Consider the following 25,271-nt stretch of genomic DNA (forward strand, 5'->3'; position numbering starts at 1 on the left):
AAATAATAGAAAACGGTAAATTTTCCTATGAGGACGACAAGTTGATATTTTCTAAAGATATGAGTTGAGTATTACTCATTTTTCCTAAAACCAAAATACGAGTTATCCGATAAGTGTGTTCTTCATTTAAAGAATATTAAATTGCATGGCACGGTGAGCGTGTCGCGACGAGACCGATTTTCCTATGATTCTGTTAAGACTTAAATGAAATCTGACCTTATACAATGTCAAGTGTATAAGAGACTATAGTATAGAATCTTTAAGAATTTATTTCATCTAGCTATTGTGGAATATTAACTACAAGAATATGCCATAGTTTAATTCGAGTCACTCTGTGGTTTCCCTACAGTGTTATCTAAGCATGAAGGCTCGCTTCTGGATAGAAGATTTCCACAAGCAAGCGCTAAGCAATCCGAGAAAGAAAACTTATGACATGTTTGGCTACAACACATTAATGACTAGTTTAGATAACTGCGTTATTAGTTAAAAATTTGAACTAGTCCTAGAAGGTTTACGCAAGACCGTGGTCCTAGAGAATTCACATAATCATGACTAAGGTAAGTAGTCCTGCTAGCTACCGCGACGACAATGAACACTGGCTAGCCACCAGGGAACTATGTGAGAAACCGGTTCTCCACTGATGCCAGTGTGGTTAAGTTCGGTCAGCCATCGCAATATGTAAGAAGTCCGGCTTAACACCCGTGTCCTAAGAGTCCACCTAGCTACCGTGACAACTATGAACTCCGGCTAACCACCGAGGAGCTATGTGAGAAACCAGTTTTCCACCGATGCTTGTGTGGATAAGGTTGGTTGGCCATCGCAATATGTAAGAAGTCCGGCTTAACACCCGTGACATAAGAGTACGACTACTTACCATGCCAACTATGAACTCCGACTAGCCACTGGGGAACTATGTGAGAAACTGATTCGCCACCAATGCCTGTGTGGCTAAGGTTGGTTGGCCATCACAATATGTAAGAAGTCCGGCTTAACACCCGTGACATTAAGGTCTGGTTAAACTTCGTGACACATAAGCAAGTTAATTCCATAATCAATTCTCTATGGCTAGGAAAGTATGTCAAATTCCTCTAGGAGTCTGGGTAACTGGTGTAACTAGTTTACACCCGTCGACGCTATGGTGAGATATGTTAAGATGTATTAAGATATGTTAAGTTATGCTAATATCTATTGGGATATGCTGAGCTATGCTAATATATGTTGAGATATGTTAAGCTATGTTGAAGGTTCCTCCAGAACCTTAAGTAAGTATGTATGATATGATACGAATGACTAAGTAAGTATGTATGTTATGATATGACTGAGTAAATAAGTATGTATATTACCAGTTAAGACTGTATGTATGCTCTGGGATTTTCTACGTGCAGGTGTACTTTCAGGATACAAATCTTGGTTATGAGGCATGACCATAAGTTTGTCAGGACGTTCACACGTTCTTAAATTGTATGTTAGGGTTCGGTTTCATCCGAATCCTATCCTTGGTTTATTATCTACCTAGTTACAGTTAGTTAAGTTCATGCTCTATTTATGTGGTTGTGTTTGTTAAGTTATTCTTACTAAGCATTTCGCTTACCTAGTTGTTTCGTGTTGTAGGTAAGCTCAAAGGCAAAGTGGATCAGTGATCGCTGGAGTTTATCTGCAAGGATGTACATGTGTACCAACCTTTTGTGGAAATTATGTTTTGGGAACTAGAACCCATCTGATAACTAAGAAATTGTTTTGGTCTTGTTGAATGTCTTGAAATTATGACACTTTAATTTACTTTTAAGTATGCGCATACTTCCAAACTCTTGCATGTTTTGAATTTTTTTTTTAATATGGATTTTCGTTTTCCTTATTTTAGAAAATGGTTTTGTTTTTTTTTTCACAAATTATGTTAAGAGAGTTACGGGACCTCACATGTTTTATCCTATATTATTGAAATGTGATAAGTTACCATTTATTTGGTGAATAAAGTGAATTATTTGGGAAATTAAAATTTCTCATTTAAAGTGTTGAGCATCTCAATTATGAGATAAGAAAAGAAAAACCTAAGGGGGTTGCATCTTTTGATTAGTGAGTCTTGCTACTGCAAGAAAAATGGATTAAGGGGATCCAAAATTATGGGATGACATATTGACCTATAGGCTTGGAGTCTAAAGAGTGGTCAAAAGAGAAAATATTTGAGAATTATTTAGTGATAATAATTCTTAAATATTCAATGTCTCAACGAGGAGACATTAAAAAATTAGAGAAGCAATTTTGAATCTTTATACCAATAGTGAATAAGTTTGAAGAGAATTTTTTCATTCTTGCTAATGATGGTGATATGTTTAACTTAATCTCAATGAGGAGATAAGTTGAGATAATTTTAAACCAAAGCATTAGAAATCAAACTGTTTGAATAAATCACTGGTGATTTATTTTCTTTTAAAAATTGGCATCTTCAAATTGATTTTGATGAGAAAATCAATGGATGTCAAAATGATGTTTTAAAAAGAATCTCAAAGAGACTCTTAGAAAGCGCACAAAAGTTGTTTAAGTGATATTAAGATTATTTAGACAACTAAAAGTGAAATTAGTGATTATTTGCTTGAGAAATTTTCACATGGTATTTATATCTCCATATGAGTTATGGAAAGGAAGAAAACCCAACATAGGGCACTTCAAAGTGTGGGGGTGTCTTGCATTTTGCAAGAAAAACGAACCTAATAGAACAAATTTAAGTTCAAGATCAATAAAGTGTGCATTTGTTGGTTATGCCAACAATAGTAAATCTTATAGGCTATTAGACTTAGAGTCTAATGTTGTGGTTGAATCTAGAGAAGTTGAATTCTTTGAGAACATGTTATGTGACAATAATTCTCAAACTTCAACATCTCTAAAGGATAATTTGTTATATGAGAACAGTTCTCAAACATCTATATCCAAAAATGATTCTCAAGAGGATAAATCTCAAATTAATGTAGAGCAACCCATTGAACTTAGAGGAAGGCAAATGGTTAGAAAGGAGAAAAGTCTAGGATTAGATGAGATAGATTCTCAATGAATTTCTTTCTATTTGGTAGAAGGAAATAGAGAGAATTTCTTTCTGTATGGTAGAAGGAAATAGAGAGGAAGTCATTAGGAAAATTCCTATTGTACGTCTAGTTGATGATGATCCTAAGACTTATAGAGAAGCCATGCAATCAAGAGATAGTGCATTTTGGAAAGAAGCCATCAATGATGAGATGGACTCCATTCATTCCAACAACACTTGGAAATTGGTAGATCTCCCATCGGGTTGTAAGCTAATTGGGTGTGAGTGGATATTTAGGAGAAAATACCACACTGATGGAACTATCCAAACTTTTAAAGCTAGATTAGTAGCTAAAGGATTTAGGCAAAAAGATGGTATCAACTATTTTGATACCTGTGCGCTTGTTGCAAGAACAACATCTATACGAATTTTGCTCGCTTTGGTTTCTATACATAGGTTGTATGTTCATCAAATGGATGTCAAAACGACATTCCTTAATGGTGACCTCAATGAGGAGGTCTATATTGAATAACCCGAAGGGTTTGTCCTACCATGATATGAACATAAAGTATGTAGACTTGTAAAATCCTTATATGGATTGAAACAAGCTCCTAAGCAATGGCATGAGAAATTTACTCAAGCCATCATGTCTAGTGGGTTTAGGCATAACAATGGAAACAAGTTTTTGTATTCCAAAAATTGTAAGGGATTTGTGATCATTGTTTTCTTATATGTGGATGACATGCTTATTCTAGGTGATATCATGAAAGGGATAGAATAAATGAAGAGGCTTCTATCATCAACCTTCAAGATGAAAGATCTTGGAGATGTTGACACCATACTCGGTATCAAAGTGAAGAAACATAGTGGGGGGTTTTGTGTTGGGGCAAGCCCACTATATTGAGAAAGTATTAAACAAATTTAACCATCTCAATGCTAAACATGGCAATACTCCATTCAATCATAGTGTAAAACTAGAGAAGAATGAAGGAAGAGCGGTGGCTCAATTTGAGTACGCAAGTACAATAGGGAGACTTATGAACGATGCCCAATGTACTAGACCTTATATAGCATTTGTGGTAAGTAAACTTAGTAGGTTTACAAGCAATCCAAGTGTGGATCACTGGAAGGCTATTGGGAGAGTCCTAGGTCATCTTAAGAAAACCAAAGGACTAAGCCTTCACTACTCCAAATTTCCTTCAATCTTAGAAGGATATTAAGATGCAAGCAGGGTATCAAATCTTGGGGGCAACTTGTCCACCATTAGTTGGGTATTTACACTTGGTGGGGTGCAATTTCTTGGGGTTCCAAGAAACAAACCTGTATATCTCATTCCACTGTGGAAGCAGAGTTCATAACTCTAGCTGCTACTAGAAAAGAGGCCGAATGGTTAAGGGATCTTTTGATGGAAATACCCCTAATCAAGGAGAATGTATCCACTATATCAATACATTATTATAGCCAAGAAACATTGGCTAGAGCATACATTAGAGTGTATAATGGGAAGTCTAGACACATAAGTCTAAGACATGGATATGTAAGAGAATTGATTCAAAGAGGAGTCATCTCAATATCTTATTTGAGAACAAGTGAAAACTTGGCGGATCCTTTCACTAAGCTACTAACGAGAGATTTAGTGGCTACATCATCTCGAGGGATGGGACTTAAACTCCCTAAAGAGGTTCACGATTGATGGTAACCTATCTTAATATATTAGTTGTACTCAAAACAATCCCATCTGAGATCGAGGGTTTAAACCGAGAGATTTTTTAATAGAATTCAGTCTTGTGAAAACAAGTGTTTTTGGTAACAAAATACTGTAAGAGTTCTACCTATATGGACCTAGGGGTGGTGCCGCCTCTCATAAGAATTGGGTGTATTCTCAAGAACATCCATTAATGGAAAGTGCACATGGGCATTAACAGTGCAAAGCGAGACATTAAGGTTTCAAGTGAACATGGCAAAGGTGTGTGTGTTATCAACGATATGTTATCATGGAAAGATTGTTCAATGCCTAATGCAACCAAATTTTCAACAAAATTTGTGATAATTACAATGTAGTAAAGTTCAAATTGAAAAACAGTTTACTTTATGCACCGATACAATGGCTTCTATAAGAGAGAGTTAAGAGAGAGTTATTATTTAATCAAGTGGAGGATATGTTATATTTTAGAATATAATGTTAATTGATTGAATAAGTGTTACAATGGATAACTATTTAATCTAGTCGGGGAATGTTATATTATTTTATAATATAATGTTTTAGATTAAATAAATGTGACAAAGAGTTTCACATATTGTGACATATAAAAGAGAGTTACAATATTAGGATATATGTGAATATTCATGTATGTAACATATTTGGTATTACAAATTCAGTTACAAATTTGTAACTTCCAAATATTGCCCATTATTGTGTAAATTTGTTGTTACACAATTTTGAGTTGAATTTCTTAAAGCCATAAGTAAAATGGTTGTTGGAGACTTGGTTTTAACCTCAATAATGTGTTTGGGAGTTACAAAAACAATTAAGAATGATTTGGAACCGTTTGGAAAAACAGCACAATTTTGTGTGCTGAAATTGGGTGGTGGTCGCGGCCTGGGGGACAGACACCAGTGGCCGCGACCACTGATACTCCTAGCTGCGGCCAATGTGGCTGACTGCCAAAAATTTCAGTTTTCCAACTTTTTTGAACGGCTCCAAAAACACAAATAACTCTCAAATATCCTTTTAATTCCATAAACATCCAATTAATCATTGGTAACATTCATGGAGGTTGGTGGAATTTGAAATTCAAAGAGTGTCTGTAAACTCTATAAATATGGGCCTATTGCTCACTTGTAAGACACAATTTTTCTATCCATTAGAGCACTTGGCTAGAAAACACCTAGAGGCTTGATAATTTCAGAAAGTTATTTCCAAAATAGATAGAGTTCCCTTAGTGCTTGAGTTAGGGGAAAATAAGCTTTTGGACAAAGGTTTCAAATCATGTTCAAGTTGGCGATCCCCAACACTCTTCACTTTGGTTGTGTGAGTGAAAGTTCTTAGTTTATTGGTATTCTTATTTCCTTTTATTCTATTGTTTTTCACCTTCTATATTTACATGTATTTTTTGCTTAGAGTTGTAATCCTTTCATTTCTTTTGTTACAAACACTATTTTTTTATTTGTATCTTTTGTTTAGAGTTGTAATTTTCTATTTTATTCTTCTACTTTTTCTTATTCTATTTATATTTTTCAATTATAGATTTGTAGCATTATTTAATCAATATTGTTTATTTGTATATTTTGCTTAGAGTTGTAAAGTCTTTTTACCATTTCCGTTGTGACAATCTATTTTTTTCTAACAAGCTTGCCACCATTTCTCATGGCTCCCCAACTTCCTGTCGTCTCCCATGGGTCCCCAGCTTTCTGGCATCGCCCATATCCCATCAAGAGCTTTTGTGTTACTCCAGCCATGTCGTTGCCTGAGAAGAAAGGAAGAAGAAGTAGAGAGGGAAAAAGGAGCAAAAGAAAGAAAGTTTTAGGGATTTTGATATTCAAATCAAATTTTAGCTTTTTTTTACGATAGTTTTTATTTTTTGTTTTAAGATTTAATTTAATTCAATAAATATTTTATAATTTTTAAATAGATTTTTAATATTTTATTATTTAAAATTGATTTTTTTAATATTTAAATGATTTTTTAAATATAACATTATAAATAACACTTGGACAATTAAGAATCTGCCATGTAGGCACTTACTTGCCACTTAACGCTAGGTACTTACGGCTATCAAAAAATATTGACAAAAAGTATTTTAGCTACAAAAAAAAAAAGTATTTAAATGTTACAATTTGCAAAACTTAAATATTTTGACCACAAATACCGCTTTTATTTTTAATATTTTTTCACTATTAAAACTAAACAAGTAAGACTATACAATTTTCCAGAATAGTATATTACCCATAGAAATATTTTCCCACTATATTTGTAAATATACACAAGAGAGCTTTTCATTCGTCTAGCTATAAAACTTTAAGAATCATTAAAAACAATAAATTTTATATATTATATTTATATTAAAAATAAAAATCAATTTTTGCAAAAAAAAAATTAATTAGTTTTTTATGTATATATATTGGGATTTGAACCCCTCCTCCCACGTATCCAACCACAAATAGTCTTAATCAAGATAAATTGAAAATAAAAAATATATAATTCAAATTCATAAATATATTATTCAGCAAATCACCATAATTTTTTTTTTATATCCAAATTAAAATTTTCATATTTGAATTTGAAATACAATAGTCCCTCATCCAAACTTATGATCTCACTTTGTCCATTCCTATTTTTGTTACGAATTCCATTAAATAATAATAATAATAACTATGAAAAACCCCACATAAATTAACATTACAATAACCAAGAAAGAACCATACAAAGTCAAGCCAAATTAGTTTTACTGAAACATCATAAATCAAGACAATTTAGTTCAATTGATTTTTGCTGTATCCTATTATCAAAATGGGTATCAAAATCTCAACCAAAGAAAAAAGAAGAAGCTTATTGAACTTCGAAATGGCCACTTGCCATTCCCTCACCTACCTTTAACCTGCTGCCAATTTACCTCCGTCCCACCTCTGTCTCGCCTCACCTAACAACCTCTATTTGTGTGTTTCCTTGCACAACCACCTCCACCCCCAGCTGGTGGTTTTTTATTTCGCCTCTGGTCGCCTTTGTACACTTATAAAGAGTCATTTTATAAGATGAGCTTGCCTTGGTGCTAGATGACAAATACCCTTTGATATATATTGCAAAAGTATCTAGTTTAATTTTCTTACAAAAAAACTATTTAGGAAAATTTATTATTATGGTTTTATGTAGGATTATAGCCATAGTCTTGGAGAATCTATTATTATAGTTACATGTAGGATTATTGCCATAGATGTCATTTTTATTTTTTGTGCAAGACTTGACTAATGATCAAGCACCAAGGCATGCTCACTTACAAAATGGCCCCATGTGGGTGTGCCAAAGGGGCAGCACGCCACACAGCGCACCTGCTTAATAGAGCCCAGGGGAGGCTCTGGCATAGGTCCAGGTCACGACGACATGAACTCGCACTACAAGAAAAAACAGTATTCATAACACTTAAAAACTGCTAACTGGGACTATTGATAACACTTCTGAAAATGCTAACATAGCCCCTGTTATTAAAAGTCCAGTGTTTTCTATAACAGTATTTGAACGTTATGTTCAGTGTTATCTTAAACTATTCAATAACACATTTTTAGGTGCTATAATATTCAAATAATAACATTTAGATAGAGTTTTTGGTTATAAATTTGAAGCTTAATCTTATACTTTTTTCATAACACTTTTCAACTGTTACATTTGATTATTTTGATAACATTTTTAGTTTGTTATATTATATAAACCATAACGATTTTTTACGCTTATAATATGTTTTTAAATCATAGCATATAGTAATAAAATTTTAAATTTTATTTTGATAAGTATACTTATATGGTTTTTTTTTTAATTAAAAGATTTTCATTATTGTATTTTGATAAAAAAAATTCAAAATTAATCATAAAATGTAATTCTCAATAGATTGATAAACCATAAGTATTACATTAAACAATAACTAATTCAAACCATGAATGTGTCTACTTCATGAGATCTTAGTTCTAACTTAAGTTTGAAAGCATAACATAATAAAGTTTTATAATTTTGAACAATTTTTACTTCAAAAATGAAAAATAGAAACATTACAAGATACACAAAAGTAAACGAAACTTGCTCCATCCTTCAATTCATCATCCTTTGTGCACTTGTCTTTGTTGTGAGTCCATTTGCTTAGCTACAACAAAATTTAAATAATTAATGCTTCAACTTAAAGTTATAGTAAACTAAAAGAGTACATAAAAAAAGTTAATTACCTAATTATAACTTTATCAGCTGGAAAAGCTTAGCCAAACCATTCAAGAACTTGAGGAGGTTGTTCTAGCTGGAGGAGTTGCAGTCAATGCTATTCACGATTACAAATGACAGATAGAAGAATTGAATGTGAGTCTAGATAAATTTACTTGTTGTCTTTTTGACAATTATGGTATGCTAACCTCATTTGAGTAAAAAATTAAGGAGGAAAAGAGGACTCTAGAGCGAGAACTTGCAAGAGCAAAAGTTTCAGCAAACCGCATAGCAACTGTGGTGGCTAATGAGTGGAAGGACGAAAATGATAAAGTTATACCAGTTAAGCAGTGGCTGGAAGAAAGAAGGCTTATGTAGGTATAGTTTGATTACCTCAGAAATTTCCTACAAATCCTACATTTGACACAATGGTACAACTCAGTTATGCCTTTCCACTGCTTTTCATCTACTTTTCTTTCTAGTTGTACGAGTCTCCTTACAAATGAAAGAAGAAACTTATTATTATGTATATGTTAGCATTTATTTTCACTTATTCTATGAATGTTCAATTCTACAATATGTAGGCTTTAAAAAAACAACACAAACCAGTAACAAAATACACCAAAGCCAATAGAAAAATAAATATTCTAAGCCATTAAACCAGTAGCAAAATGCACCAAAGATGTTTTCAAAAAATACCTTCTTGCTTTCAAAAAGCAAAAAATTCCATATGCAACCAAGCTCTTCTCTTCGTTGTGTAATAATGACTAAATGATATTCACATTCAGTCATAATACAAACAATATATAGCAACCACCAAAAAACTTTGTAAAATTTTGTAACACTAAATGTGCATAAGAATGGATCAAGGAAAACAACAAACCTCCAAATTGTCAAGAGTGACATGCCCAACCTTGATCATCCCATTTTCCATCATCATTCAATTGGTAGACCTTAACATTGAAATTTATGTTAAAAAACTAAGGTTAATTAGTCAAACAAACATATGTATACATAGGTTAATTAGTTATATATATATAGCTAAAAATAAAACTTCACCTGAGAATGAGACACGCATGGAGAGGAAGATAGAGAAAAAAAGAGAACCACATCTGGGCCCTTGTTCTTGCTTGTCGCCTGAGGGCTGAGGCAGAGAGAAAGAAAAAGGGAGGGTGTTGTGGTGTGCTTCAAGGGATCAAAAACTGCACTAAATTTCTTGGTGGGAGGCCTAAGCTCATAACGCAACAACTAAAAAAGCTTCAGTCTTGCAAGTTAAATGGCCAAATATTCACCATAACGTCGAGTAACATGAGAGTATAACACGTTCAGATCAAAAACATCTATCATATAAATAAATATACTATACTAAGAGGAGCAAGATCAATAGAGACTAAATAGATCAGATATACAGAACAGAAAACAATAAAAATACTAATGAATAATTCAGATTCAAAAATTTCCATACTAATGAATAATTCAGATATACAAGTTCATTTATTGTGTCAGCAAATGCTGTGACTCTTTGAGATGCCAAAGGAAGTGCATGAAACCTGGGATCTTTAGACTGCATAACAAAAGGTAAAACTTGTGAGCATCATCTCCTTACCCCACAAGAAGTTCCAGCAAGGAATGCGACAAAATCTTTTTTCAGTCATTAAAAACTAATATGCCTCTGAAATTGAAATATTGGTATCATGTACCTGACTTAAAAGGTTAAAGAGCTTCTAGGCCTTCTCAGGAATGTCAATAAGCTGCACTGCTGCCACATCCAAGGCAGCCCTTCCACCCACAGATGCTTCTCCATTACTGTCATCACCAACATGTGATGGGCTTTGGTCCACACTTGAACCAAATACTGACAGAGAAAAAGTCGTGCTTAATCTAGCAAGAGTAGCTCTCAAGGAAGCTTCAAAAACAAAGGACCTGCTAGTTAAACAGTCTGAAACTGCGAGGATCTGCAAAGCCCCTTGAACAATGGACCATTCCTCCTCATTTGAAATCAATTCAACTTTTCGTGCAGTGTTGCCATCTCTCTTGTCTGATCCCATCTCTTTCTTTGAACCAACACCATCATGGTCTACTCCACAGACCACTCTTAATGATCTTAGTATCTCTTGTAAAGCAGAGATATATTGTAACATTATGTGATCAAGAGCAAGAATTAGTTCATTTGCCTCAGAACCACCAGTAAAGTTGATACACCTTTCTACAACTGCCTCAAGAAGTACAATGATATGGGGAATAGATTCCTCCATTCTGCAAACTGTTTCACTGAGTTCAATCCCCTGGGCACCCACACCACAAGTAACAGCTCCCCTGAGATCCACCCCAGCAATTTTAGAAGAAAGGATGGCCCGCTCCATCTGTCCATACCTTATATACATATTCAATCATTAATCAAAAAATGAACATAGCATTTACAGAATCTAGTATATAACGAAGAAAAAATAACAGAAAAAAGTTTTCAAAAAAAAAAAACCTAGATATTTTAGAAGAATGTGGAAGTGCAAAAAAGTTTATGATTGCTTACCTTTGTTTAAATGATTCAAAGGGAGAGTACACTGGCTTCAGTGTATCCATTAGAACTCGAAGATCAGAATCTGAAAAGGAATGCTGAATATTTCTAGCGAAAGTCTGTGTCACGTTGTGTAACTCAATCAATGCCTCCAAATGTTTCCTAATCTTAATTCCCTTTGGCATGTCACCAGACATAATATCTAATAAACTTGAATAAAAAGAAACACATTGATAGGATAATTTATAAATTGCCAAAAATAAAATTGCATGACTTAAAGCTTGTCCAATTGAAAGATATCATATAATATTAAATGCCTACAAAATTTAAAAGCACCATAAAAACAAGCCCGTACAAACCTTTTCCCAAAGCTCTTGTTTCAGGAACAACTTCTCCAATTGAAAGGTTGATACGTGAAATAAAGCTTGCTCCAATAGTTGCCATTGTCTCAATCAGTAGCTTTGGTACAAGAGTTTTATAATCCTCAGGAAAAGCAACCATACACCTGCAGATGACAGTTTAAGCTCAGTGCTTAAATTCAGTGATAGCTTCTTTGTATCAACAAGATGTTCCTCGGTGCTTAAAAAAATATATAGTCAGAAGAATTTACCACTTCCACTCTTGCTCAAGATAAAGAATCAACTCATCATAGAAGCTTGGCAACCAACTTGCGAATGAAATTGTCGAAGAGCTTGATTGAAACTCATGGCTTGACAGCCTTTCAGCTTCAGTCTTCTCATTTGCAAGCTTAATAGCACGTTGTTTTGAATTGAAATCTTCCCAGAGTTGTTTTATGGGCTTTAGGTGAACTTTTGTGTAATGTAGCTCCAGTGATTTGAATCTTCCAATTCGAATGAGAATACCCCGCAAATTTTGAGCAATGTCTATCTGCAGGATGATAATAGATGTAAGTTATTCAAGTTGCGTATGGTATGTACTAAAAGGAATTAATAGGAGATAAATTGAACAGAAAGCAAGCCATAGGCAAAACAAGTGCTGTAAGAAATTTGGTGACCTTTCGGCTGGATAATGCATCTGTTAAACGTGGCTGTACCATTGCATCTAGCCTATCCTCTAGGACCTCGAGTTGCTTTCTCACATTAGCAAATTCAGCAACCTAAAATGAGCAAAACAAAAAATAAAATATCAAGTTAAAATCATCAAAAATTATAAAATCAAATGTAGAGTATAATGTTAAAACAATTTATAGAAAAATATTACCTCCCCAACAGCAGACAAGCAATGCCTCATGTTGGCTAAGGTTTCTGCAGCCCTTGGAAGATCACCACTGGCAAAAACATCTTCCACAGTTGAACTTAATTGAGTTAACCCAGCAGCATCCTATTGATCCATCAATGAGTAAACCAAATGCAACATCAACATTTTCCAATACTGCACTGATTATAACTTTTATGATCAAATACCCACCTGCAATGTCTCATAAGCAGCTTCCATTCTCTGCTTAACAGTATCAACTTTGGCCAGAGCAGCTATAGATTCAGCTGATGATCCTTCAGCCTGCATATTGAAACCAATTGTTTGAAGAGAAGAGTATTGTTATACATATGTATCAAGTGAGAAGCTAAAATCTCAAACCATATAAACAAAGCTAAGCCGGCAACAGCTGTCTACCCATGTAAATTATATAAACCAATTACATTAGTAAATGTACTGAAACGTGGGTATATCAATGTGAACCTGCTACTATAATTTATAGTAATGCTCTACAACATATTGCAAAGCAGAATATATATATTTAGGCAACTATTTCAGTTATGTGTGCGTATATCCATGCATATAACTCAACGTAATTCCATTGTTCACATTAGCAATAATCTATTCATAATATCTACATTTATTTTTAAGCAGAAAATGCAAAAACGAGACGTTTTAACCAAAAGGGTGCCCTGCCTTCTTGTAATTTATTCCAAAAATCTATTAACTCATTGCCAAGAGATTGAGCTCAAAAGGTAGCACAAACTACACAATCGTAGTTCTCAAATATCCAAAAAAAAAAAAACTAATATTGAAAAATTTGCATTAGAAAATCTTCCTCAAATTTCCCTCGTTCACTTAGGCAAATTGAAAAAACTCAGTTGAGTAATTGAGAAATATATTAAGCTTCAAATTTGGCATTAAGGGATAGCATAATTAAAAGATTATACTTTCTTAACTTATAAAATGTAGTAAATCTGACACCGCCATCCTAATATTGTCCAAATTTTCCATACTTCACGTCTTCTAGTGAATTGAACCCAAAAATAAAGTTAAAAAACCAAATTCGAATTGCGCCAAAAAGAAGAAACATAGCAGAAACAGACATAACATGTAGGTACCTTCTTGAGCTTCTGAAGGATTCCGGCAACGGCGGAGCGTAGTGAGACCGCATCATCGCGGAGTCGGATCACATCGCGGGTGGCCCGTGGCATGCGAAGTAGGGCAGCGGAGCTCTGCTCCTCTAGCGAGGCAGAGATCTCTTCAGATACGATTTGGAGCCTCATCTCCAGATCGGCGAGATGGTTATCGACTGAGTCCTCCGGGTGCCGAGTCTGACACGCCGAGTTCACCCATTTCTTGGGATCGAAACACAAAACACAAAAATCACACAAAATGCAAAACACAGACACACAAAACGCAAAAACAAAGCAAACCCAGATCACAAAAATCATCGAAAAACTTGAGAGAAAAGAAGAATTGACAAGAGAAAGAGTCGAGAGCAGGAACATACTCGTGTGGAGGCAGAGATAGATGGTAGTAGCTTCGCTCAAGAGCTTATTACAAAGAGGGCACGTCATGCATGCCTCCATCCCTCCTCGCTTTAACAATCTGACCCGCCATATCTGTGTGCGACTCCCTCTCTCGCTCTCTCTCTCTCTCTAGGCTGAGAAATTGGTGTCTATTGAAATGGCATTCGACTCAAATAAATTGAATATATATATACATTGATTATATGATATTAATTGAAATCTAAATGCTAAAAAAACAAAAACAAAATACCTCACAGAAAAACCGAGGTCCAGCGGGAGAGATATTAGAGAGAAAGAATGACGGGGAAGCTGGCACAGTCATGGTGCGTTTCAGCGACTCGCATGAGAGAGAGAGGGCTGAGGAAACTAAGTGAGAGAGAGAGGAAGAGGAGGCGACACTGATTTAGGGAGCTGGTTTGGGTAGTTTAGGGTTTAGGGATTCAATGAGAGCAGATGAGGGATTAGACCAAAAGTTTCACATGGCGCCTTATTTCTTTTTCATTTGGCGCCTAACACATACACGACTTGTTAAAAAATAATTAATTCTCCTTTTTTTTTCACTTACACATTAATAACACTTCTTCATTTATGTTATATTTTAATGTAACATATAGTCAAAATTGTTGTAGTGTCGGTCGCGACTTAACCCAGCAAACCCAACTCCCCTGCCCATTTCTCAATTCAAACTAGCCCAAACCTTCATCAATTAATTCCCAAAATCACACCCAAGCATCAACACAATATACACACCAATTTAACAACAAATCCTAAGATTTAAACCACCCAAAACAACAACACACATCCAAAACCTTGAGCTAAAGAACTAACCTTAAAACAGAGCAAAACCAGAAACTATGGCTGGAATCTTACCTTAATCATAGGTTTGAATCCCCTTCAATGGATGATCACTAGCCTAAACCCTCAAGCTTTAATTCCCTAACTTGAATCATCAATCTTGCTTCAAAATTCCAACCAAGAAGAAGAAGAAGAAATGATCATGGAAGAGGAAGAGAGCTACTTTGTTTTGGCTACCTAAACCTTCTACAACCAGCCATCTAAGTCTATCCAATGGTCAAAAGACCAAAATGCCCCAAGGGTCAATTAATTCTTTTCAAGGATAGCAAGGGTAAAACTATCATTTCCCACTAATCCCGTTAATTATAACTAACGTCCTCCAATTCCTGTTATTCCCAATATTCTCAAATAATAATTAAATCATAACCCATTACCCATTCATTCCCAGTAATGTACTAAGCATCAAATTACCCCCAGACTTACCCCGAGCCTAGAAATTAATCCCATTATGACCAAATCGCTAACTTGCGTTCTAGGATCGTCTCATGCTGAATAGCTCAAACATATCCACATTATAATGTGGTCTCATTCATAAATCATAAACATGCACATAAATATACAAATATGCTCTTAATAGATCAAAATTACGAAAATGTCCTTCTAATAAGAAGTGGGCCCACATGCATGAATTATCATCATATCATCATATAATCATGCATTAATCTCATAATTGCATCATAAATAAATTATGGCCCTCCTGGCCCCCTAATCCAGGCATTAAGCCACATTAGGGAATTTGGGACATTACTTCTTTGGTACGACCTCATCTCGGACTGTCCCTGGACTCTGGAGGAGTACCAGGATTACCAAGACATGATTGACGCTTATCTCCACACCCAAAGAGACGGCTCCCTCCTCGGGGTTTGTTCCTTTGGATGACGTGTCATCCTTCCATGCGCATTGGTTTTGCCAATACGATACTAGCACCACTCAAGAGATGAGAAGCTCGTATGGGAGTTCAAGGATTCGATGCTTCACCTGGAGGATCCATCTAGTGGTGAGGATTCTCAAGAAGCCCACGTGCTGTCGACACTACTGTCATTTATGTTTTATTTAACAGTTTTTTCCTTATTTTTTACAAATGTTAACACCTACTATTTTTCTTGCACACCAAATGTGATTTTCTGATGCAATCCATGCCAAGAAGCAATGGTTTGAAGCTCTGACCCAAAATGAGGTGCCCGCGACTCAAGTTGATGGGCCTGCGGCCAATGTCGAGTTGCTTATGGCCCAAGTTGAGGGGCCTCGGGTTGTGGATGCTCTTGTCATTGATCTTTTTGGTGGTTTACCCACCACCGGAGAAGGGACTTTCGTGGCAGGCGAAGTCCTCCAAAGTACTGGAGTTCTCAAAGTGGCGGAGAACCTAGATGTCGAGATCTCTCGGTTACTGATATATCTGGAGTACTATGAGAGGGAGGATCTCGCCAGATACAATGCCATGGTGGAGCACTTCAACGCCTGCTTGGAGGAGGGAGACTGAACTTTCCACGCACTGGATGAGTATATTCGCCATTACAAGCCACCAAAGGGAAGACCTCAAGTGCCTTTAATTGGCAGGGCTTAATTAGAAAGTCTCTTCGCCAATAAGCTAGGCAACCTTGTTTCTCCATTGGCCCACGTCGAGTTGCTTGTGGCCCAAGTTGAGGGGCATCGGGTTGTGGATATTCTTGTCATTGATCTTTTTGGTGGTTCACCCACCACCGGAGAAGGGGCTTCTGAGGCAGGCGAAGTCCTCCAAAGTACTGGAGTTCTCAAAGTGGCGGAGAACCTAGATGTCGAGATCTCTCGGTTACTGATATATCTGGAGTACTATGAGAGGGAGGATCTCGCCAGATACAATGCCATGGTGGAGCACTTCAATGCCTGCTTGGAGGAGGGAGACTGAACTTTCCACGCACTGGATGAGTATATTCGCCATTACAAGCCACCAAAGGGAAGACCTCAAGTGCCTTTAATTGGCAGGGCTTAATTAGAAAGTCTCTTCGCTGATAAGCTAGGCAACCTTGTAGCTCCATTGGCCCACGTCGAGTTGCTTGTGGCCCAAGTTGAGGGGCCTCGGGTTGTGGATATTCTTGTCATTGATCTTTTTGGTGGTTCACCCACCACCGGAGAAGGGACTTCCGAGGCAGGCGAAGTCCTCCAAAGTACTGGAGTTCTCAAAGTGGCGGAGAACCTAGATGTCGAGATCTCTCGGTTACTGATATATTTGGAGTACTATGAGAGGGAGGATCTCGCCAGATACAATGCCATGGTGGAGCACTTCAACGCCTGCTTGGAGGAGGGAGACTGAACTTTCCACGCACTGGATGAGTATATTCGCCATTACAAGCCACCAAAGGGAAGACCTCAAGTGCCTTTAATTGGCAGGGCTTAATTAGAAAGTCTCTTCACCGATAAGCTAGGCAACCTTGTTTCTTCATTGGCAGCTGAACAACTTCAGGGGATAAGCTCCACTATGTACGAGATGACTTCTCACAACTTTGTGCAACTTGGGAGTGACAATGAGGCTTCTCTCCTTGCCACCTACCGATGCTCCACCACAAGGGTAAGTACTCATCTTTTTTCCTTAGTCTTGGAAGGCAGCTCCCATTTTTTGGTTTTAACAGTGTTTTTTGTTTCAGGTTGTCATGATGTGTAACCATCTGGGGGATGTTATGACAAACAAATCCTTCGAACTAAAGCAGGCCCAAGACGAGATGCCCATGTTGAGGGCCCAACAGACCGTTCCCCCCGAGGAGCTGGAGCAGCTCAAGAAGACACTAGAGGAGGAGAAGGTCCATTCTTGGGCACTTGAGAAGACATTGGAGAAGGAGAAAGTCTGTGCCTAGGCCCATGAGGAGGCACTGGTCAAGATTGTCAAGGAGGAGAAGGCCCGTTCTTGGGAACTTGGGGAGGCATTGACCAAGGCGTCCGAGGAGAGCAAGGGTGCCCAGAAGGAAACTACCAAAGGATTGGGAGAAACTTCTCAAGCCTCGGAGGTTTTAGTTTTTTATCATGTGATTGACAGTGCAGCGGAAGAATAAGATAATAATTCAATGCAATAATAATAATTATTAAAGCATAAGAACGAATCACTCCAGGAACCATAACTAGAATGGGATCTTTCTCATGCGCATGAATCTGAATCAAATAGAAACTTACATATACCTTTTTTAGATGTAGAACACGTGTAGATCAAATAGCGTCTTAGCCTCCTAACCCACCATCTTTCATACTATGACTCACACAAAGAGAAGGAGACAGGTGGATGTCTATGCTATTTGGTAGGATACACAAGAACAAACTTTTGAATCTCTACACATGAAAGAGTGTTCTTCTCATAATTCAGAGAGAACGAAGTTCTCTATTTTTCTCTCTCGGCAAATAATCTTAGTTACATATTGATAAGTGAGTTTTAGACTCATTTATCTATGTGTTTTTCAGGTAAAGTATTAGGTGTTTGTTTTGTTTTGTTATATTTTACGTTTGTTTCGTTATGTTTTTAGGTATCGAAGGACTTAGGTGATTTAGGTGTGGAAACATGGTGGAAACATAGACAAAATGACAAAAAGTGGTGGAAATTGTGTTTCGGAGCACTTCCTGCGACCGCAAGAAGTGTGTCTTGCGGCTGCAGCTTAAGAGGAGTTTCACATTCTAGAGCATTCCTGCGACCGCAGGAATGGCATCCTGCGACTGCAGGATATGCCTGAAAAAGAGAAAAATGCAGATTTTAATTAAGGGGTTTTTAGTCATTTGAAGCGGAACAAAAACAGGGATTAGGTTAAAAATGACGACTAATTAGAGAGAGGAGGCGTTTATGGGAGGGTTGAACAGAGGGAGACGACGACGGAGAGTGGAGGACACCATTGGAGGATCCATTCTTGAGTTTTCATCATCTGTCTTTAATATTTTCATGTTTGTAATTGAAATCTATGACTGCTAGAATGAATATTATGGGCTAATTTCTCCTTTAGGGCTATTATGTGAATCTTTTGGAAACCCTTTTTATGGATTAATGCAAAATTCATGTTCTTCTTCATCTCTTTCAATTCCTTACAATCTGTGTTACTTGTGCAATTATTGATTGACCAACTCTAATTGTTATTTCATGAATCAAATTGAAATCTGAAAAGTGAAATTTGATATGCTTTGATTGTTTGGATGCAAATTCAATTTAGAACGAAAGTATCTAAATTGTTTGCCTATTTTTCTGAGTTGCGTTTTAATGCCTTCTTCATGATTCAACTTACCATAGAAATATAGGAAGTTGTCATTTAGATTGAATTTTGTAAATCTTAACCAGATTATGAATTGCTTTTTTGCAACTTGTTCTTGAAGAAGGAGAAGGGGATATAATTCTTGCATTAGGAAATAAAAGGGTGGAAAATAGAGGATCATAATTGTCCTAATTTCATTTTCTCTGTTATTTTGTTTAAATTTTCATTGTGCTTCGTTAGTATTCTTCTTTGTTTAAAATCTTTGAAATTGTTTAATCAAATAGAATTAAAAAGATTGATTGATTGGTAATTGATAAATCAGTCCTTGAGGACGATACTTGGTTTTTACCATTTTATTACAAATTGCGACTGTGTGCACTTGCATAGCAAAAATATCGCAACAAGTTTTTGGCGCCGTTGCCGGGGACTGAAAAATAATTATCAATATCAGTCTAATTAATTTTTATTCTAATTTGATTTTAATTTCTCTTGTTTCTAATCTGTTTAGTTGCTTAATTTATCTATCTCAGGTGAACTGTGTTATATGCGTAGCAGAAAAGGAGCAGACAATCTTGTTCCTTTGAATCCTGAGATTGAAAAGTCTTGCAAGCAAAACAGAAAGAACAAGAGGGAGGCCCAGAAATCTGTGAAGATGGCACAGAATGAAGGGGGTGGCAGGAATGTTTTAATTCCTGGAATTGTACAAGGGGGTCAGGCTCAGAACAATGCTGAGAGGAGCCTGAGAGACTATGTGGTGCCCACTCTGACGGGAGTACAAAACAGTATAAGCCCACCAGATGTAGAGGCTAACAGCTTTGAAATCAAGCCAGCTATTCTACAAATGGTGCAATCCTCTGTTCAATTTAATGGGTTTCCTTCTGAAGATCCTCACACCCATTTGTCTAATTTTCTGGAGTTGTGTGGAACTTTCAGATACAATGGGGTGAGTGATGACGCAATTAAACTTAGGCTTTTCCCATTTTCTCTAAGGGACAGAGCTAAAAGTTGGCTGAACTCTTTGCAACCGAACTCTATTGTCACCTGGCAAGATCTAGCTCAGAAGTTTTTGTCAAAATTCTTCCCTCCGTCCAAAGCTGCTAAATTGAGGGGAGAGATCAATAATTTTTTTCAGAATGATGGAGAGTCATTGTATGAAGCTTGGGAATAGTTCAAGGAACTCTTGAGAAGATGTCCTCATCATGGCATTGAACAGTGGATGTTAGTACAGAATTTTTACAATGGTTTATGTCCTACAACCAGAACCATTATTGATGCTGCAGCGGGTGGTACTTTTATGAGCAAGAGTGCAACTGGTGTGTAACGCCCTACTACCTTAGAACCGTTACCAAGTGAGTTTTAAGACAAAACAGTGTGCACAGAACTCGCTAACTGAGGTTTTTAAAACGAAAGTGTGACTAATCAAAAGTTTAAGGCTGTAATCTTTGAAAATGCGTTGTTTCATTAAAACTTCTAGTATTAAACATTTGGGATCCCAAAATAAGGTTTGAAAACTATTTACATCTTAAAATCAGTTTACAGTTGGTTAGTTATAAAAATCATAGATTATTACAGCCATTTCTCGAATAAACCCCCAACCAAAGCAGTCGGGCAGGCCAAACATGTACGCGTCGCCTCACGCTCTCCGTACTCATGGTTGGTTGACTCAATCTATGCCTTTACCTGCAACACAGAGCACCCGTGAGCCGAAGCCCAGCAAGAAAACTCATGCAGTACATAACATATGCAAATTATACAGTTAATCATATCAGATAGTCCACAGATAAACAAGTCAACCATTAGACTAAGCAAACACGGCCATGTCACCCTAGAAGCCTTACCAAAGCGTGGGGTCTCGGTCCTCATCGTAAGGATATCACATGTATCCACTGGGTCCTACCCTGAATATAAGCATCCCCATGTGCTAAGTGTTACTTCCGGCCCCACTGCCGTTCTCGACCTTTCGCCGTTCTCGGCTCCGTTGCCGTTTCATTCCACTATAATCACATATAGCATAGCTCAAACAATCATTCAAACAAATATCAATTCATTTAAGTCTGCACCCTAACATGTAATGCAATATAGGGCCGTGCCCCGCAATCACACTATGGGCCCATGCCCTATCCTACAGGTGCTATAGTTTTCTTACCTGTCAATTCGATAGCTTTCAACACTTGATTCCTTGAGCACGATCCGACTCGAGCCTTAGCGCACACCTAGGCACAAACATAGGTCAAAGTCAACACCGAACCCCAAGTCCGAATACCTAGCCTCGGGACCACTCCCGAGCCCCCGGGAAGTCCTAGATCCCCAAAACAAAGTGGCGGAATCGAGCCCCGAACCCTAGGTCAAAATCCCTCTCAAATAGCCCAAAAACCCCTTCTGTGAACAGTGCAGCGCTACAGCGCTCTAAAGAGGGCGCTGTAGCGCTACAAGCAGAACCACACCCCCAGGAACAGGGGCTAGCGCTACAGCGCCCACTGACTAGCGCTGTAGCGCTAGTTGCAGACCAGCACTACCCAAAATCGTCTCCTGCGATTTCCTTCTACCATTTCAACCCCAAACTTGTCCAAATCATTAGCAAACTCAAAACCAAGCATATAAACACTCTCCATTCATCCCAAGCATCCCCAAATCTCAAAACCCAAGCACACACATCCCAAATCTCAAGATTCACCATAGATGAACCCTAAACCCAGAAATTCAGTCAAACAACAAAGTTAAGGACTTAGAAATCATACCATTGATGAAATTTCGACCTTGATTCAACCCTAGGCTCCTTAGCTTGCTCTCCCTCAAAGCTTGCCCAGAAATTCCCTAAAGTTCCCATCAACTCGGCTCAAAACACAGCTCAAACCAGCAAAACCCTTAAAATTGAAATCTCTAAAAACTTACCTCAAAAGTTGATGTGTTCTTGCTAATCCTTGCCAAATCTTCAAGTCCAACATTAAGATCCTTGATGCTCGGCCTATCCTAGCTCTCCAATGAGCTTTGCCCCAAGAAAAATGGAGAGAAATGGTGCAAGAATGCATAAACCGATCCTTGAGAAAAACCCCTCTGTTTTCTCTGTTTTCTATAAATCCCACTAAGTGTAAAGCCTTATAAATAATTCTCTAAAAGCCAATTGACCGAAATGCCCTCCCTAATAGTTCAAATCCCTTTTTGTCCAAGTAGGGCCATTTTAGTCATTCACCCAATTCCCGCTAATCCTCAAGTGTCTCTAATATTTTCCCGTTGCTTTCCAACACCTGAAAAGTCACCAAATAATATTCCTCGATATCAAAATAAACCCCAATATACTCATTAACTTCCTATTTATACCCCCAGGCTCGCCCCGAGCCGGGTATAATTCTCTGCCTCGACTTTCTGCTAATCCGCTCACTGGGATCGTCTCGAGTCACAAATCACAGATACATCCACATCACAGTGTGGTCTCAACAGTCATCACATATCAATACAGTTATGCCCAACATGGCCAAAATTACAATTATGCCCTTCTAACACAATCCAGGCCTACATGCATACTAATGTACATAGTCATGCATCTCAAATATTCAAATAGTCATATAACACGCTTTCAATCATAATCATGCATTTAACTCATAAAATCACACAAAAGTCCCATCATGCCCTCCTGGCACGCTAATCAAGGCCCTTAAGCCTTATTAGCGAATTTGGGTCGTTACATGGTGCTTATGAGCTGCTGGAGGACATGGCCACAAACAATCATCAGTGGTCTGAGGAAAGATCATCAGGGGTCAGAAAGGTAGCTGGGGTGCATGAGCTGGATGCAATCACTGCTCTAACAGCACAAGTAGCCTCCTTGACAAAACAGTTACAAGAGAGCACTGTATGTGCTAATGCGGTTCAAATGTCAGTTAGGTGTGAAATTTGAGGTGGTTCTCACTCTATCGATCAGTGCCCTATCAGTATGAATAATAACACTCCGATGGATCACGCTTAAGTTCAAGCGGTGGGAAACTTTCAAAGGCCACTCAATAATCCATTCTCCAATACTTACAATCCTGGGTGGCGAAATCACCCCAATTTTTCTTGGAAGAATAATCAGGGCCAGCAACCTCAGTTTCAGGGCCAATTTCAGAATAATATGCCTCAGCCACCTATGCATCAAGCCTCTTCATCACAATAGCCTAGGCCTCAACAATCAATGAATCAAGCTCAACCTGAAAGGCCTAATGAACTGCAAGTTGCATTATTGACCCTCACCAATACTCAAACTCAGTTTATGACAGAGACTAGATCTTCTATCAGAAATCTGGAAACACAAGTTGGGCAGTTGGCCAATATGCTCAATAATAGACCGCAGAGAAATTTGCCCAGTAATACTGAAGTCAACCCTAAGGAGCAAGTTCAGGCAATTACTCTGAGGAGTGGGAAGCAAACTGAGCAGCCTAGACCTCCACAGGCAGTGGTTCTGAATAAAGAGATGGGTGAACAGTCTGATCCAGCAGAGGTTACTGAAGACCACCAGTTCGAGGCTTAGAAAGACTACACTAGATAAACAGTTTTCTAAGTTTTTAGAGGTGTTTAAAAAGCTGCATATAAATATTCCTTTCGCTGAGGCCTTGGAGCAGATGCCTAGCTATGTGAAATTCATGAAGGAGATTTTGTCAAAGAAAAGGAGGATGGAGGACTATGAGACTGTAGCACTCACTGAAGAGTGCAGTGCGATATTACAAAGGAAGTTACCCCAAAAGCTGAGAGATCCGGGGAGCTTCACCATACCTTGCACCATTGGCAAGTTTGAATGCAAACATGCTTTATGTGATCTGGGGGCAAGTATTAATCTGATGCCCTTATCTGTGTTTAGAAGACTTGGCTTGGGGGAGGCAAAACCAACAACTGTCACTCTACAACTAGCAGACCGATCAGTGACACATCCACGGGGTATTATTGAAGATGTTCTTGTGAAGGTGGATAAGTTTATATTTCCAGCTGACTTTATCGTTCTGGACATGGAGGAGGATACGAATGTACCAATTATTCTTGGTAGGCCATTTCTAGCCACAGGCCAAGCTCTTATTGATGTTCACAAAGGAGAGCTTAAGCTTAGAGTTCAAGGAGATGAGGTGGTCTTTAATGTCTTCAAGGCCATGAAGTATCCGGTGGCTAGTGACAGTTGCTATAGTGTGGATGTGATAGAGAAGGCAGTCTCGAAGAGAAGGATGAATAGTGATGCCTTAGAGGCAGTATTATTGGGTGATGAGGTCGGTGATGATGATGCTGAGATAAGAGATTGTGTAAACTGGATCAACTCTTTCTTGCCATACTGGAAGAAGTTTCAAGAATTAGCAGATGCGCTTGATAAACTGCTAACATCCATTCAGCAGCCACCGCAGCTGGAATTGAAGGTTCTCCCAGATCATTTGCGATATGCATATTTGGGAGAGAATGAAACTTTACCTGTCATTGTGTCAGCTGACCTGTCAAAGATAGAATTGGAGAAAATGTTGAGGGTTTTAAGGGAGCATAATTTGGCCATTGGGTGGACTTTGGCGGATATTAGAGGAATAAGCCCATCGACAGTAATGCATAAAATCTTATTGGAGGAGAATAGCAAGCCATCCATAGAGGCCCAGAGAAGACTCAATCCAGCCATGAAGGAAGTCGTACTGGAGCAAATTCTTAAATGGTTGGATGTTGGGGTGATCTACCCAATTTCTGATAGTGCATGGGTGAGCCCTGTGCAAGTGGTACCTAAAAAGGGTGGTATGACTGTGGTGAAAAATGAGAACAACGAACTCATTCCAACAAGAACTGTAACGGGGTGGCAGATTTGTATAGATTACCGCAAGCTCAACAAGGCAACAAGGAAGGATCATTTTCCTTTACCTTTCCTTGATCAGATGCTTGACAGATTGGCAGGCCATAGCTACTACTGTTTCTTGGATGGGTATTCAGGGTATCATCAGATCGCTATTGCACCAGAGGATCAAGAGAAAACAACTTTTACATGTCCTTATGGCACATTTTCTTTCAGGAGAATGCCATTTGGACTATGTAATGCCCCTGCAACATTTCAACG

The 25,271-nt window shown here is 37.7% G+C and overlaps 1 long non-coding RNA gene, 1 other non-coding gene and 1 pseudogene across 2 annotated transcripts; all 3 read right to left on the reverse strand.

Moving 5' to 3' along the window:
* Positions 1–8,607: 8,607 nt before the first annotated feature.
* Positions 8,608–10,111, reverse strand: LOC133829209 (uncharacterized). The gene is made up of 4 exons (XR_009891620.1): positions 9,975–10,111; positions 9,799–9,868; positions 8,945–9,033; positions 8,608–8,865 (listed from the first exon to the last, which is right to left on the reverse strand). It is a non-coding gene; the product is annotated as an uncharacterized LOC133829209 (long non-coding RNA).
* A 164-nt stretch (positions 10,112–10,275) lies between these two features.
* Positions 10,276–14,002, reverse strand: LOC133832585 (conserved oligomeric Golgi complex subunit 7-like; annotated as a pseudogene).
* Positions 14,003–20,327: 6,325 nt separating this feature from the next.
* Positions 20,328–20,434, reverse strand: LOC133833444 (small nucleolar RNA R71). The gene has a single exon (XR_009892823.1). It is a non-coding gene; the product is annotated as a small nucleolar RNA R71 (small nucleolar RNA).
* Between the last annotated feature and the right edge of the window lie 4,837 nt (positions 20,435–25,271).

This window comes from Humulus lupulus, chromosome 4 (assembly GCF_963169125.1).
Source record: "Humulus lupulus chromosome 4, drHumLupu1.1, whole genome shotgun sequence".
In the NCBI taxonomy this organism is placed as follows: domain Eukaryota; kingdom Viridiplantae; phylum Streptophyta; class Magnoliopsida; order Rosales; family Cannabaceae; genus Humulus; species Humulus lupulus.